The 14,875-nt window shown below is 44.6% G+C and overlaps 1 pseudogene; it reads left to right on the top strand.

Annotated features, from left to right (window-relative positions):
• The first annotated feature begins 6,723 nt into the window (after window positions 1–6,723).
• LOC115896787 lies at window positions 6,724–7,002 on the top strand (annotated as a pseudogene).
• Window positions 7,003–14,875: the final 7,873 nt, after the last annotated feature.

Here is a 14,875-nt window from a genome sequence, read left to right as displayed (position 1 = left end):
TTGGTATCATTAATAAAGTAAAACAATGTATTTTCATTATTGTTTATTTTGTCTTCATCTCATACTTTAAATCTTGCTTGTTTCATAATAGGTATTAGTATAGTAATACACGTAAACAAAATTTGTAAATAAATAAATGCACCTATATCTGTGGTACGTATTCAAAGCTTTGTAATGCATGTAAGGTCAAAAAAAGTTTGGGGAGCGCTGAGATTATAAGCTACCATTTTTTCAGGGGTTTTTTTGTTTGTTTTTTAGACAGGCTCTCGCTCTGCTGCCAATGCTAAAATGCGGTGGTGCAATCATAGCTCTCTGAAGCCTCAAACTCCCAAACTCAAGCGACCCTCCTGCCACAGCTTCTCAAGTAGCTGGGACTACAAGCACAAACCACTACACCCAGCTAATCATCGTTTTTTCTTTTTAGTAGAGATGAGGACTGCATTACTGAGATGAGGTCTCACCATGTTGCCCAGGCTGGTCTCGAACTCCTGAGCACAACTGATCCTCCTGCCTCAGCCTTCCAAAGTGCTGGGATTACAATTGTAAGCCACCACGCCCAGCCACTTTTCAGTGTTTGCATAGGAAATTCTTGGACTAGGGATTGCTCTATCTAGGATGGCCTAGAAGGAGCCACATTGTAGCCTTAATGCTCCTCCTCCTTGGTCTTAGTATCAAATGTGAGCTTTATACACTTTATCTCCTTTAGTTCCCTGAGGTAATAATTAGCCGTGTTTTAGAGAGGAGGAAATTGAGAGTCTCTAGGTTTAGTAACTGGGGCTATATTTAACTATAAGTCAACCCAGGTCATACTGACTCCAAAGCACATATTAATATTACCCTGCCTTGAGATTCCATAAAAGTAGGCCTTCTTACAACTCAATTTTTCGTTCCATACATATTCTGCTTTACTATCCCTAAGACGTATAGTTTTTTGACACTTGAAAATCTCAGAAGTCAGGCTGTATCTTATAACTGAGGCGGTCTCAGCCCTGCTCCTGCCCAAGTGGCAGTCCTAATGCAGGAGTAGCTGTCTGTACACATGACCTGTGCACACTTTCTGACATTCTGGGAGTGTGAACAGTCTACTGTACCTGCACATGGTTTCAGACCACAAGCAATTTAAGGACATGGAAATCCTACGTGTTGAGAAACATGATCTTTTTTCTATGTTTAACACTGTTGCTTCCTTTAACCATTCCTAATGGGGTTTTCCTAACACACCATGCCCAGTTTATTTCATGTCTTTGTTCCATTTCTTTCGTCTGTCTAGAATGTTCTTTCCTCATTCTCTTCCTGGTTTGTTCTCCTGCAAGACTCAGAGTTCAAGAGTCAGATTCAAGAGTTACCTTTGCACTGGGCACAGTGGCTCATGAGCTTGAATCCAGGAGTTTGAGACCACCCTGGGCAATATAATGAGACCTTGTCTTTACAAACTTTTTTTTTCTTTTTTTTTTTGAGACAGGGTCTCGCTCTGTCGCCCAGGTTGGAGCGCAGTGGTGCAATCATGGCTCACTGTGGCTTCAACCCCGCTGTGCTCAAGCAATCCTCCTATCTCAGCCTCTAAAGTAGCTGGGATTACAGGTGCATGTCACCACACTCAGCTAATTTTTAAAATTTTTAGTAGAGACAAGGTCTCATAATGTTGCCCAGGCTGCTCTCAAACTCCTAGACTCAAGCAATCTGCCCACCTCAGCCTCCCAAAGTGCTGGGGTTACAGGTGGGAGACATCGCGCCTGGACCCCCAAAAATTAACAATTAGCTGAGTGTGGTGCTGTGAGCCTGTAGTCCCACTTACTGGGGAGGCTGATGTGGGAGGATTTCTTGAGCCCTCAAGGCAGAGGCTACAGTGAGTTGAGATTGTGCCACTGCACTACAGCTTGGGCGACAGAGTGAGACTTTGTCTCAAACAAAACAAAACAAAACAGTCACCTTCTCAGTAAAGCAGTCACAGAGCACTTAACTAACACATGTTTCTCCCCTCTCAGTCTCCACTATCACACTTTCAGCTCTTAGAGAGGGGGCCTCAGCCATCGCTATGCCCCTGAACATATAGAACCTGCATGGGTACCACTGTGGACCCTCATAAAGGCGTCGTCCTACATATCCCAATCCCTCTCTCGTTTGTGCCCCACCCACTGATTGAGCTTGCATGTAATGGACGGAGCCCCCTTCTTCCTGTTGGCCTTGCAGTGTGCGCTGCGGTGTGCCACTGCCCTGTCCTGTCTGGGATCTGTATGTGATGAACTGGTGTGCTTCTGTTTCTTCATGGGCTCTGTGGAACTGCCCCTTCTGTGTCTCCCCTGACTTCTCTCTTGCTTAGGGCTCTCCTAGAGAGCCGCCATCTTGGTGGGAATAAACTGCGCACAGATCAGACAAGAGCCACAAGGGACCTGCCAATATCAACAGGTGTTCTGTGAAACGGACGCCTGACCATGGGTCACACATTTAAACATTAGGCTGTCTGCCAGGATAAAGAGGTACCCCATGAAAGACTCACTGTAAACATCCATGATGAAGTTCCCTGGAGCGCCTCAAGGGCAGGGCTAAAGTTTGTGGCCACTCTCCTAAAGGAGACCACAAGACCAAATTAGAGTAAAACACAGCACCTACTGGCCAGGGTGTCGACGGTGAAGGGGGCAAACGCACTGCTAAAGAATGGCCTAAGGCTGAGAGTCCTGAAGGAAGAAGCACACTTCAAAGGGGAGCCGATTTGTGTCCCCCAGAATACATGTACTGAAGTCCTACTGAGAAGGTGACCTTATTTGGAAGTGAAGCCATTACGGATATAATTAATTAAGTTAGGATAAGGTCATGTGGGAACAGGGTGTGCCCCTAGTCCAGTATGACTCGTGTCCCTTATGGAAGAAGGAAATGTGGACACAGACATGCACACAGGGAGAAGAACACCTTGTGCAGATAAAGGCAGTGATCAGGATGTTTCTACAAGCCAAGCAATGCCAAAGTTTGCCCCAAAGCCCCAGAAGCAGGAGCAGAGTCTCTCTCCCAGCCCTCTGAAGGAACTAATGCTGCCCATACCGCCTCCATAGTCATGCGGCCTCCAGAATGGGAAGATTACATTTTTGTTGCTTAAGCCACCCAGTCCATGGTACTTTGTTACACCAGCCCTACAAAACGATTGCAGGAGCCTCCTTCCTCAAAACTGCTGGTCAGGCCTCACTGGGAAGGTGTAACTGTTGCCCGATGGATGACAGATTAGTTTCCTGAACTGGCCCAGGTGAGAACTGGTCCAAGTTACAGGGCTGAGCTGGCAGGAAACAGCCACTGACTCTCTCAGGCTGGCAGAGGAAGCCTCCAAAAGCCTCCTGCAGGTACCCGTGGGCTGTGGCTGGTGGGCAGGAAAGGGCAACGTGGAACTCACTAAGAACTGTAGGGTGCCATTCAGGCTTGGTTGGGGGAGTAACCGGTGGATGCCCACCTCCCATGTCACTGGTAGCTGTGCAGGAGGAGCAATGAGAAAGCAAAGGAAGCGTGCTGGGTGCTAGGAAGAGAAGCCCCTTCCTCCTGCATTGGTTCGCCCAGTGCCCTGTATGCACACGCAAAGGAGAAACTCACAGTGCTCGATGTCAGGGTGGAGTAAGCGACAAACAGTCCATTTGGAGCAGAGGGGTAACAAATTTGCAGCCAGCTCACCCCTTCTTCCCTTCAATGTATTTAAAGAATATAAAATAGAATGTACGATTTTGAGAAGGATTTGTTTCCACCAAGGGAGTGGTCAAACAAGGGCTGGGGGGCCACATGGCAAAACTGTTCTCCACGGGGTTTCTTAAGATTTTTTTTGGTGCCACGAGCTTCTTTGACTCTCTGGTGAAGCCTGTGTGTCTTTTCTCAAAATAATGTTTTTAATATGCGTAATCTAAAATACATAGAATTAACAAAGAAACCAACGACATCAAAACAAAGTAATATAAATATTTAAAAAAAAAATTTGTGGCCAGGTGCTGTGGCTCACACCTGTAATCTCAGCAATTTGGGAAGCCACGGCAGGAGGATCACTTGAGGCCAGGAGTTTAAGACTGTCCTTAACACCATCGCGAGACCCCATCTCTACAAAATTTTTTTTTTAAATTAGCCAGGCATGGTGTACACACCTGTAGTCCTAGCTGCTTGGGAGGCTGAGATGGGAGGATCACTTCAGCCCAGGAGTCTGAGGCTGCAGTGAGCTATGATTATGCCACTGTACTCCAGCCTGGGTGACAGAGCGAGACCCTGTCTCAAAACAAAATGAAACAAAACAAAACAAACAAACAAAAAGCAAAACCAAATTTGTGATATAGTTTGATGATTAATTCTATGTGTGAAATTTATGGCATCATGGAGAGCCCAGAAAGCTGGCTAAACATGATTTCTGGGTATATCTGTCAGGGTGTTTCCAGATGAGGTTAGAATTGAATGGTAGCCTCAGTAAAGCATTGTGGATGGGCATCAGCCAATCTGTTGAGGGACTGAATACAACAAAAAGTTGGAGGAAAAGGGAATTTGCTTGCTGTGCCTGACTGTTGAGCACAGACATCCGACTTCACCCCTCAGTGGAAACTTGACACCATTGGTCCTCTGGATCTCAGAACTGTACCACCAGGCTCCCCAGGTCTCGAGCTTGAAGATGGCAGATGGTGGGACTTCTTGACCTCTATGATTGTGAAAGACAATACCTTATTTTATTTATACACAGACACAGACCCACACACACAAATACACACACATATATATATGTGTACAAGATAAAATTCCTAAGAAGGAAAGTAGCTTAAAGTTTAGACAGGGTTTCATTTTAATATTAAAGCATTTTGCGTGGTTTTTTTTTTTAAAGTGGAGTCCTTATTTAATGGGAGGAATGGGCCCTCCTGCCTCCCTGCTTCCACAGCCCCGGGATAGACTTCACAGCCTATGGAATCATCACACCACACTGTCATTACCGCCTATGTCGATAGTCCCTTTCCTAGAATGAGCTTCCAGGGAGCCAGAATTGGCATGCTGCATCATTTCTACCCCACCAACCAGTGGAGCACCACCTCCGTGCCGGGGCTCCAGAGGTATTTGTTGGATGAAGAGGACACAACAAGAAAGTATGCCAGCACCTTTTTTTTTTTTTTCCTTTTTTCATGAGGCTACCCTAAGGGAGAGTGGAATTGAGCAAAAAAGGAATGTGCAACCTGGGGACTTTAGGTCTGTGCTCCAGCCTGTGCCTGCCAGCCTTGGCCACTCTGCCCTAACTTCCAGTTCTGCCTTCTGGGATGTTGCTTTACATAAGCAGGATAGGGCAGGAATATATATATTACACATATGTATACACATACATATATGTAATTATGTAATAGTTATGTGTTATATAATATATAAATATGTATTATTATAATATATAAATGTTGTATCATATGTTATGTATTATATTATATCATATCATATAATTATATATGATGTACTAGATAAAACAATTACTATATAATTAATATATATTATTATATTTACATTGTATATATTATAGATGCACACATGCATATAAAATACAAAATAGAACTATATTATAGGTAATATAAAATATAACTATATTATAGATATATAGTTAATATAAAATATAACTATATTATAGGTAATATAATTATATATAACTTAAAAGTTTAATATACATATAAAAAGTGTGTATATATGCATGTATGTATATATTATATATACAATGTGTGTATATGTGCATATATTATATATGTATATGTGCATATATATGTATATACTATATATACATCTGTATATCTAATATACATATATACTTATAGATATATTATACATACATATATCATACATTATATACATAATACAATATATAATACATATAATACATGCATATATAATATACATATATAATACATGCATATAATATAATAAACATATATTATATATACAGATGTATATATGCATACATATGTATTTAATATACATACATTAATACACATCTATATGTATATGTATATTATACAAACATGTGTATTGTATGTATATTACATATACATATGTATACATTATATATGCATACATATGTATATGTTATATATGTATGCATATATACACACATATTGTATATATAATATATGCATATATATGCAATATGCATATATATCCACACATATTGTTCTGCCTCCTCTGGAGAGCTCTAATACACAAGTGCTTCTTTATTAATGCACTGAAAACCAAGATCTAGCAGTAGATTCAATAGCTACATTTCTTCTAAGTAGTGATGAGTACAAATAACATCACGGACTATTTGTAGCCACTCTGAAGTGATATGAAAATATCTGTGTTTTGGACACTTCCGCTTCCGATTTATTTATTTATTTGTTTATTTTTGAGACAGAGTCTCACTCTGTTGCTCAGGTTGGAGTGCCATAGCGTGATCTCAGCTCACTGCAGACTCTGCCTCCTGGGTTCAAACAATCCTCCTGCCTCAGCCTCCCAAGTAGCTGGGTAGCTGGGATTACAGGTGTGAACCATCACACTCAGCTATTTTTTTGTATTTGAGTACAGAGCGGGTTTCGCCATGTTGGCCAGGCTGGTCTTGAACTCCTAGCCTCAAGCCATCTGCCTGCCTCGGCCTCCCATAGTGCTGAGATGACAGGTGTGAGTCACCATGCCCAGTCCATTTTCAGTTCTTTATTCCAGAAGTTGCTGGCTGAGGTAGTGTGTGAGTGAGTGTGCTCTCTGTGGGAGTCCACCATGGCATACCGTGGCCAGGGCCAGAAAGTGCAGAAGGTTGTGGTGTAGCCCATCAACCTCATCTTCAGATGCTTACAAAATAGATCCTGGATTCAGGTGTGGGTCTATGAGCAAGTGAATATGTGGACAGGAAGCTTTATCATTGGTTTCGATGAGTGTAAGAACCTTGTATTAGATGATGCAGAAGAGATTCATTCTAAAACAAAGTCAAGAAAACAACTGGGTCGGATTATGCTAAAAGGAGATACTATTATTCTGCTACAAAGTGTCTCCAACTAGAAATGATCAATGAAGTGAGAAACTGTTGAGAAGGATACACTCTGTTTTTTAGATGTCCTTTGTCCAATATAAACATTTATTCGCATTGTTTTGATTACCCTTATGTCATTACAAGATGATGATAAATGCTCTAGGATTGTTTGAATTAAAGAAAGAAAGGAAAGAAAGAAAGAAAGAGAAAGAGAAAGAAAGAAAGAGGGGGGAGGGAGGGAGAAAGAGAAAAAAGAAGAAAGAAAGAAAGAGAGAGAAAGAAAGAAAGAGAGAGAGAGAAAAAAAGAAAGAAAGGGGGAGGGAGGGAGAAAGAGAAAAAAAGAAGAAAGAAGAAAGAAAGAGAGAGAAAGAAAGAAAGAAGGAAAGAAAGAAAGGAAAGAAAGGAAAGAAAGGAAGGAAGGGAAAGAAAAGAGGAAAGAAAGGAAAGAAAGGAAGGAAGGGAAAGAAAAGAGGAAAGAAAGGAAAGAAAGAAAGAAAAGAAAGAAATAAGAAAGAAAAAGAAAGAAAGAACAAAAAGAAAGAAAGAAGGGAACAAAGGAGGAAAGAAAGAAAAGAAAGAAAATATCTGTGGTTTGTATGGGTGATGTCACAGATAGTGCTAATACTGGCAATTGTTGCTTACATTCAGAATTGAAGAAAATGCTAAATTTAAGTCAGAAGTTAGTGGGAAGGAAAAAAAAAAAGATAAAATTCTTCTATTCACATTTGTGGACCCCTGAGTTAAGAATCCCTGTGCAAGAGGCAGTTCCAGCACTAGCACTGAAGTTGATCAAGATTTCACCACATATCAGGCAGGTATTTTTGAGGTTCGCACCAGGAAAACTAATTATCTAAACACAAGTGTCAGCCATTTCTATGTCCTTTATATGCATCAAATATTGTTCTGGAAGCTTTAGGTGCCTCTCTGGATGACCCACTGAAAGGCCTCTCCTACTCCTCTTGTCTCTCCCCTGCCATAATTGCTGCCTCCTGCATGAGGAAGCAAACAAAACACAAATGCATGTGGTCTGAAATGTGAGGAAGAGGAAAGTTCCTGGCTTCACAATGCTTGCTCACATGAAAACACAATCATGTACTTCATAATTCTTGGTGGGAGGGTCGTGTGGTTCTGCCCACGCCTTCGCCAACTGAGTCAGTCAAAGAGGAAATGCTTGTGTATTTGCATGGGTGGTGCTGGGCAGGAAAACTGACCCACTGACCACTGGTGAGGATAAAGACATGACTGACTTCCTTCACTGTGTTGCACAGCTTGCAAAGCAATGTCCCAGAAGGCAGAGCTAGAAGTTAGGGCAGAGGGGCCAAGGCTGGCAGGCACAGGCTGGAGCACAGACCTAAAGTCCCCAGGCTGCACATTCCTTTTTTGCTCAATTCCATTCTCCCTTGGGGTAGCCTCATGAAATAAGGGGGAAAAAAAAAAAAAGGTGCTGGCATACTTTCTTGTTGTGTCCTCTTCATCCAACAAATACCTGTGGAGCCCGGGCATGGCGGAGGTGGTGCTGCCCTGGTTGGTGGGGTCGAAATGATGCAGCATGCCAATTCTGGCTCCCTGGGAGCTCAGTCCAGGGAGGAGAACATCGACGTGGGCACTAATGACAGTGTGGTGTGATGACTCCATAAGCTGCAAAGTCTATCCCGGGGCTGTGGAAGCAGGGAGGCAGGAGAGCCCATTCCTCCCGTTAAATAAGGACTCCACTTTTTAAAAAATGACATGCAAAATGCTTTAAGATTAAAATGAAACCCTGCCTAAACTTTGAGTTATTTTCCTTTTTAGGAATTTTATCTTGTACAGAAACATAACCAACAAATATTTAGCCAGGGGGAAAGAAAGGAGACACAGAGTGACTTGTCATCACCCTGGAGAAAGCACTCATTTCCACCACCTCTCACTTCCAAGACGCCTTTTTGTCCAGCCCCACTCCCTGCCAAAGTCAATAAAAACACCAAGAAGTCAAATAATAAGGATAAAACAGTCTGTAAAATTCCATAAAGCAACTAAATTTGAAGACAAATTCTGGTTGCCATCCCTTTGAGAGGAGTGAGTGAGTTAGGATCTGGCGATGAATGAAGGAAATCGTGACAGGTCAGACTCTGAGACAGCACTCAGCACAGCCCTGCCCGCATGGTTTAGCAAGTGCTAGAAGCAGGACCGAGGCCAGTGCAGCTTGGCATTCTGCTCCCTGGGGAAATCGTGCTGAGAGAGATCGCAGGGCTCAGCGTCTGGGTGAAATGTGGAGATCTTTTCACTAATGTTGTTGGAGGGACAGCCTCTTATGTGTCTTCTCGAAGACCACCTATTGTTTTTCTGGGTGGAAAAACAGGAGCGGGAAGCTTGAGTTGATAACCTGGACACTAGCACAAGTGGCCACCTGCATGGCAACCAAGTAATTAACACATTTCTGAGGGCAGCTTTGGGAAAGTAATGGGTGCCAGCAATGCCACCTCTCCTTTCTCTGCCAAATATGAGAGTAAATTAATTGTCCAATTTGTACATTTTTAGAAAGTGTTATGATAGAAACCAGTCCATCCATTTTCTACCATTGGGCATATATTTGGCCTCACCTGGCTGTGCCTGAAGAAAAAATTTGACTTCTTGGTTTGTGAAAATCATTCTTTACATACCTTTTGAAAAGATTCCCACAAGGAACACTATGCATTTTCTCCAATTTTGGAGGGGAAAAATATCTGCAAGGAAAATCTGAGTATTTGTAACATCCTCCACGATCCGACCAGCATGAACCCCTCATCAAACGTTCTTTTGTGGGCAACTCCCTTAAACCTCAAAGTCAGCAGGGGAGGAACCCTAGGGAGGGAGAATGGGAGGTCCCCGATGGCTCGGGCAACCACAGTCTCCATCTGTCTTAACAGTGCAGAGAATTACTACCATGGGCCTCCGCAAAGCCCAATTCCATACATTTGGAGCTGGGACTAACTAGGAAGTGTCTAGGTGCCAAAGTAAATGAGCTTCCTCCCTGGGGTGGTGCCAAGGCCCTGAATTTAGACCACAGCTGAAAGGGCCCTTGGAAAACTTGTGGAAAGCTCCCCTAGGAACATGGAAGAAATACACACACTGTCTCTGTGTCCAGCACTCAAACTGCTCTGCAAATCACTGCAGGGTATTGCAAGAGCTGCAGCTGTCTCATGTGGAGCCTTCGTCTGGTCCCTAGGTGGACTCTGGCAGCCACTGGGGCCCTTGCAGATGTAGTGAACCATTCTGCAGAGACGAATTCAAACCAAGAAAAAGGATAGATAACTTGTTTTTGGTCCAAGCTTCAGGTCCCAGATCTGGGGCGACTTAGAATGTCTCCCTCTTTATCCACCTTTCCTCCAAACCTACCATCTACCCACTGCTTCTTTTTTCTTCTCTTCAACTTTTAAGTTTAGGGGTACATGTGCAGGATGCGCAGTTTTGTTACATAGGTAAACGTGTGCCATGGCTATTTCCTGCACGGGTCGTCCATAACCTCGGTATTAAGCCCAGCGTCCATTAGTTATTCTTCCTGATGCTCTCCCTCCCCACATTCCCCATTCTGACGGGCCTCAGTGTGTGTTCCTCCCCACCATGTGTCCATGTGTTCTCATCATTCAGCTCCCACTTATAAGCGAGAACATGTGGTGTTTGGTTTTCTGTTCCTACATTAGTTTGCTGAGGATGATAATAGTTTCCAGCTCCATCCATGTCCCTGCAAAGGACATGATCTCATTCCTTTTATGGCTGCATGGTATTCCATGGTGTATATGTATCATATTTTCTTTACTCAGTCTATCATTGGTGAGCATTTGGGTTGATTCCACATCTTTTCTATTGTGAATAGTGCTGCCACGAACATACACATGCATGTATCTTTATAGTAGAATGATTTATATTCCTTTGGGTATGTGCTCAGTAATGGGATTGTTTGGTCAAATGGTATTTCTGCCTCTAGATCTTTGAGGAATTGCCACACTGTCTTCCACAATAGTTGAACTAACTTACATTCCCACCAATACCCACTGCTTCTAAAACAATCCCTTGAAATAGACTTTCACCTTGGCCCATGAGATAGAAGCCAAGAGGAGGCTTACTGTAGCTGAGGACAGAAGCTATTTCTCTTACTGTCTCCTGTCTCTGAAGAGGAGGAGGAAGTAAAAGTTGAAAAACAACAGGAATGATGTCAGTGGCAAGACCAGCTGGTGCCATTGATGACCAGGCCTGAAGTTAAAAGATTAACCCCCCACTCTAGCCACATGTGCTCTCAATCTATCATGACCCTTTCACGTGGAACCCCTTAGAGCTGCAAGCCCTTAAAAGGGCCAGGAACTCTGTCTTCAGAGAGCTCAGCTCTTGAGACACAAGTCTGCCAATGCTCCCAGCCAAATAAAAAAAAAAACCTCTTTCTTCTTTAATCTGGTGCCTGAGGAGTTTTGTCTGCAGCTCATCCTGCTATAGAGCTAGAAGAGGACTGGAATTAGCCAATGGGGAAGTGGGTGAAATGAATCTCAGAAGAGCTATTCCAGAGGACAAAGGGACAGTGAGGTCCCATCTTCTGATGTGCCCTAATGACCTTGGTGTGGAAACCCCAAACCCTATCGCTCCACCTGTCAAGAAGAGAGACAGGTCAGCCTCCAGGCTGCCTCAGCTGTCCTGGGCCTGCTCTGGTGCCTACATAGTCTTCAAAGAAAGAGGCCTTGTCTTCCTGAGGGAAACATTCCCAGGTCTGCTGTCCCAGGCAGCTGCATGAGACAGATGTATCCAGGCTATGATGGAAGGGAGGGGAGAGGCCAGGACCAGTGCAAAGTCCCTAACTTCCCCTGCACGGCTTCGCTGAGTTCTGACCAGAGTTCCTACTGTGGGGGGAGCTTGAACCCTTTCCAAGTTTAGAGCCTGAACTCTAACCAGCCTGGCTAAGCAGGACTTGAAGAAGCTGCCAAATAAAAAAGACCTGCCAGTTCTCCGCCTAGGTGGATACCCAGTCAGCCTGGTGCAGTTTTGGGGGTCCCTCCCACCCGGGGACCTTGTTGGTCAGGCAGATCAAAGAGGTTAGTTATTTTCAGAGATGGGACAAACTGGAAGCTCTCAGCATTCTCTTACCTCTGTGACAGGACCCTTAGACTAATGACATATTTAGTTAAATAGGAGCAGGTATGAGAGATAGCAAAATGTCCTCCAACAGAATTTCAGCCAATCTGTGTCACTTCCAAATGTGGTTTTACATTGATTTGTTAGGAGTTGATGGTTTATGAAAAGGCAAAGGAAGAAATGAGATGCTTTGCAGGTTTAAACTGCTGGATGGGCCCCCCTCCTCCGGGATTGTCTGTGATTCTGAGACCCAATGCCTTAGCTAAGGGCGTTCTGTGCTGTCAGAAAGGGGTGGTGTTGACTGGTGTTACCTGAATCTTGTTGAAGGAGGCTTGACTTCAGATGGTAAAATTCAGACAGGCAGAGAAAGAAGAATGTGGGGAAGACTCTAGGATGGGAAGAAAATTCAAGCACGGATGAAATAGGAGTCACCATGCGATATTCAGGAGACATTGAGGGGACAGGGCATATCTGGTTGGGATGGGGCATGGCTGCACCCCATGGTGCAGGGCCTTGAATGCTCCTTTCGGGATGAATTGTTACTTACTGAAGGACCCTGTAGTAAATAAGAGGTTTTTCTCTATGCGGAGGCCCTAGAGCCAGGGGAATCCACGTTCAGCTAGATCATTGAGTTCTGAATCTTTCCTCTCCAAAATCCCTGTTAGCTCCACACATTCCAAAGCTCTGAAATGAGACAGTTACAGAATCTTTCTCTCCCTTTCCCTGCCTTGACTACTGCCAATCAGGGCAGGCGTTCTCGCAAATATTTTATAATTGCAGGAGGAAAATGGTGCCCTGGCTCCAAAGTGGCATTGAGGACCCAAGCTATATTTAGTTTCTGATTTTCCTCCCTGGCGGGTGGGCTTGTGTCATTGATGTGGTCCCACATCAGTGGGTGCTGCCCCACCCTCATCTTCACTGCTGCCTGGGAGGCATCAGGAGAGTCTTCTATAACTGAGGAAGATATCACCCTTCACCTGTGCCTCATTGGATACAACTGGGTCCTGTGGCCACTGCTGGCTACAAGGGAAGCTGGCAAATGGGACTAGGAAGGGAGGGGCCAATGCTGCTGGGACTGGTTTGAGCCAATTACGATTCATGCCCTGGGACTGAAAATAATAAGGTCAAACAAAGCAGAGATTCTGCGATCAGACAGCAGAGGGGTAGCTTTTGGAGAGAGGTCAGTGGGGCAGGCAGGTCTTTTCCCAGCACCCGCTGTTTGCACAAATAATGACAATGAGGCTGAACAGTGAAAGGACCAGCCTAGGGTCACAGAGCAAGCACAACTCCAGAGCACAGCACCTCCAGACTGGGCGCTGTCTTTTCTCCTGGGATCCCAGCACAGTGGACCAAGTGCTGGTGGCTCAATGTAAATTTCAAGGCCCCAGGAACTCCTTCACTGAAGATACTACAGTTTTTAACCCTTACTATAATAACCTGGGGAACTTGCAGAAACTCATGAATGTCCAGACTTCATTCCTTGAAGTTCAGATTCAATTGGTCTGTAGTAGGTCCCAGGCAGCCTCCTTTGCAAAGCTTTCCAGGTATAATGGTGTTCTACTCTCCCCAGTTATTCAATGAAACACAAACTTAGGTGTTTCTATGAAGCTGGATGAGATCAAAGCCCCAAATCAGCTGACTTTGAGTAAGGGAGAGTATCCTAGGCCAGCAGTCCCCAACCGCTTTGGCACCGGTCACCAGTGTCATGCAAGACAATTTTTCCATAGATAGGGTAGGGTGCAGGGGGATGGTTTCAGGATGATTCAAGCATATTTCATTTATTGTCCATCTTTCTATTATTATTACATACTCACCATAATGCAGAATCAGTGGGAGCCCTGAGCTTCTCCTCCAGCAACTAGATGGTCCCTCCTGGGGGTGATGGGAGGCAGTGACAGATCATCAGGAATTAGATCCTCATACAGATCCTAACAGGCCACGGACTGGTACCAATCTGTGGCCCAGGGGCTGGGGACCCCTGTCCTAGACAATCCAGATGGGCCTGATTCAATGCATCGAGAGGCCTTAGAAGCAAAGCTGGGGCATCCTTGATGAAGAATAAATGTCATGGTGGACAGCAGCATCAGCTGGTGTCCGCGAGTTCCAGCCTGCCCTATGGATTTCAGACTTGCCTCGTCACACCTCGTAATTAAGCCAATTCTACCCAATAAATCTCAAATTATACATCTCTCACCGCTTCTGCTGAGAACCAGGGAATTATTCAGTAGTTGTTAAGCCAAAAGGCATCAGAGTAAAATAACCCAAGGTCAAATCTCATTTCCTCCCTGCGACCTCCGCGGCTGCAGTTCCCTCAGCTATAAAGTGGGAATCTCTGTGTTCAGCGCACAGGCATCCTGTGAAGGGTAACTGCTCTCAGGCGTGTTTACATTCACTACACATCGGGACCGAGTGGTGTCCGCTGCTCTTATACTGCTGGCCTATTCCGGGCCATGAGCAAATAAATGTTCGGATAAAAAATGCACCTGGTGTTCCCTCACATTGCTTGACATCTAAAGTTTAGGATCTTGGAGTGACCTAATCCGGTTTCCCCCAGCTTGCTCCTGCAGTAGGCAAGAGGGCGCCTGCGCACACAGACACGCGGACGCTGCACCCCAGCAGGTGCAGGACACCGAGGCGGCCACCCAGCTCTGGTCATGAAATCAGCCCGGAGTTCCATCGGCCACCCATCATGACTCTCCTGGGAGTTTTAATAGGGGTTTTGGTTACCCCTATTAAAGCAGCAGGTCTCGCTGCTCACTTGGTGAGTCGTGGCGGTCCTGCTGGTCCTGCCGCCGCCGCACTCGGTTTCGGGGCTGCTGCTCCGCG

Source organism: Rhinopithecus roxellana, chromosome 4, assembly GCF_007565055.1.
Source record: "Rhinopithecus roxellana isolate Shanxi Qingling chromosome 4, ASM756505v1, whole genome shotgun sequence".
Taxonomy (NCBI): domain Eukaryota; kingdom Metazoa; phylum Chordata; class Mammalia; order Primates; family Cercopithecidae; genus Rhinopithecus; species Rhinopithecus roxellana.
This window is presented reverse-complemented; position numbering and strand designations above follow the sequence as displayed.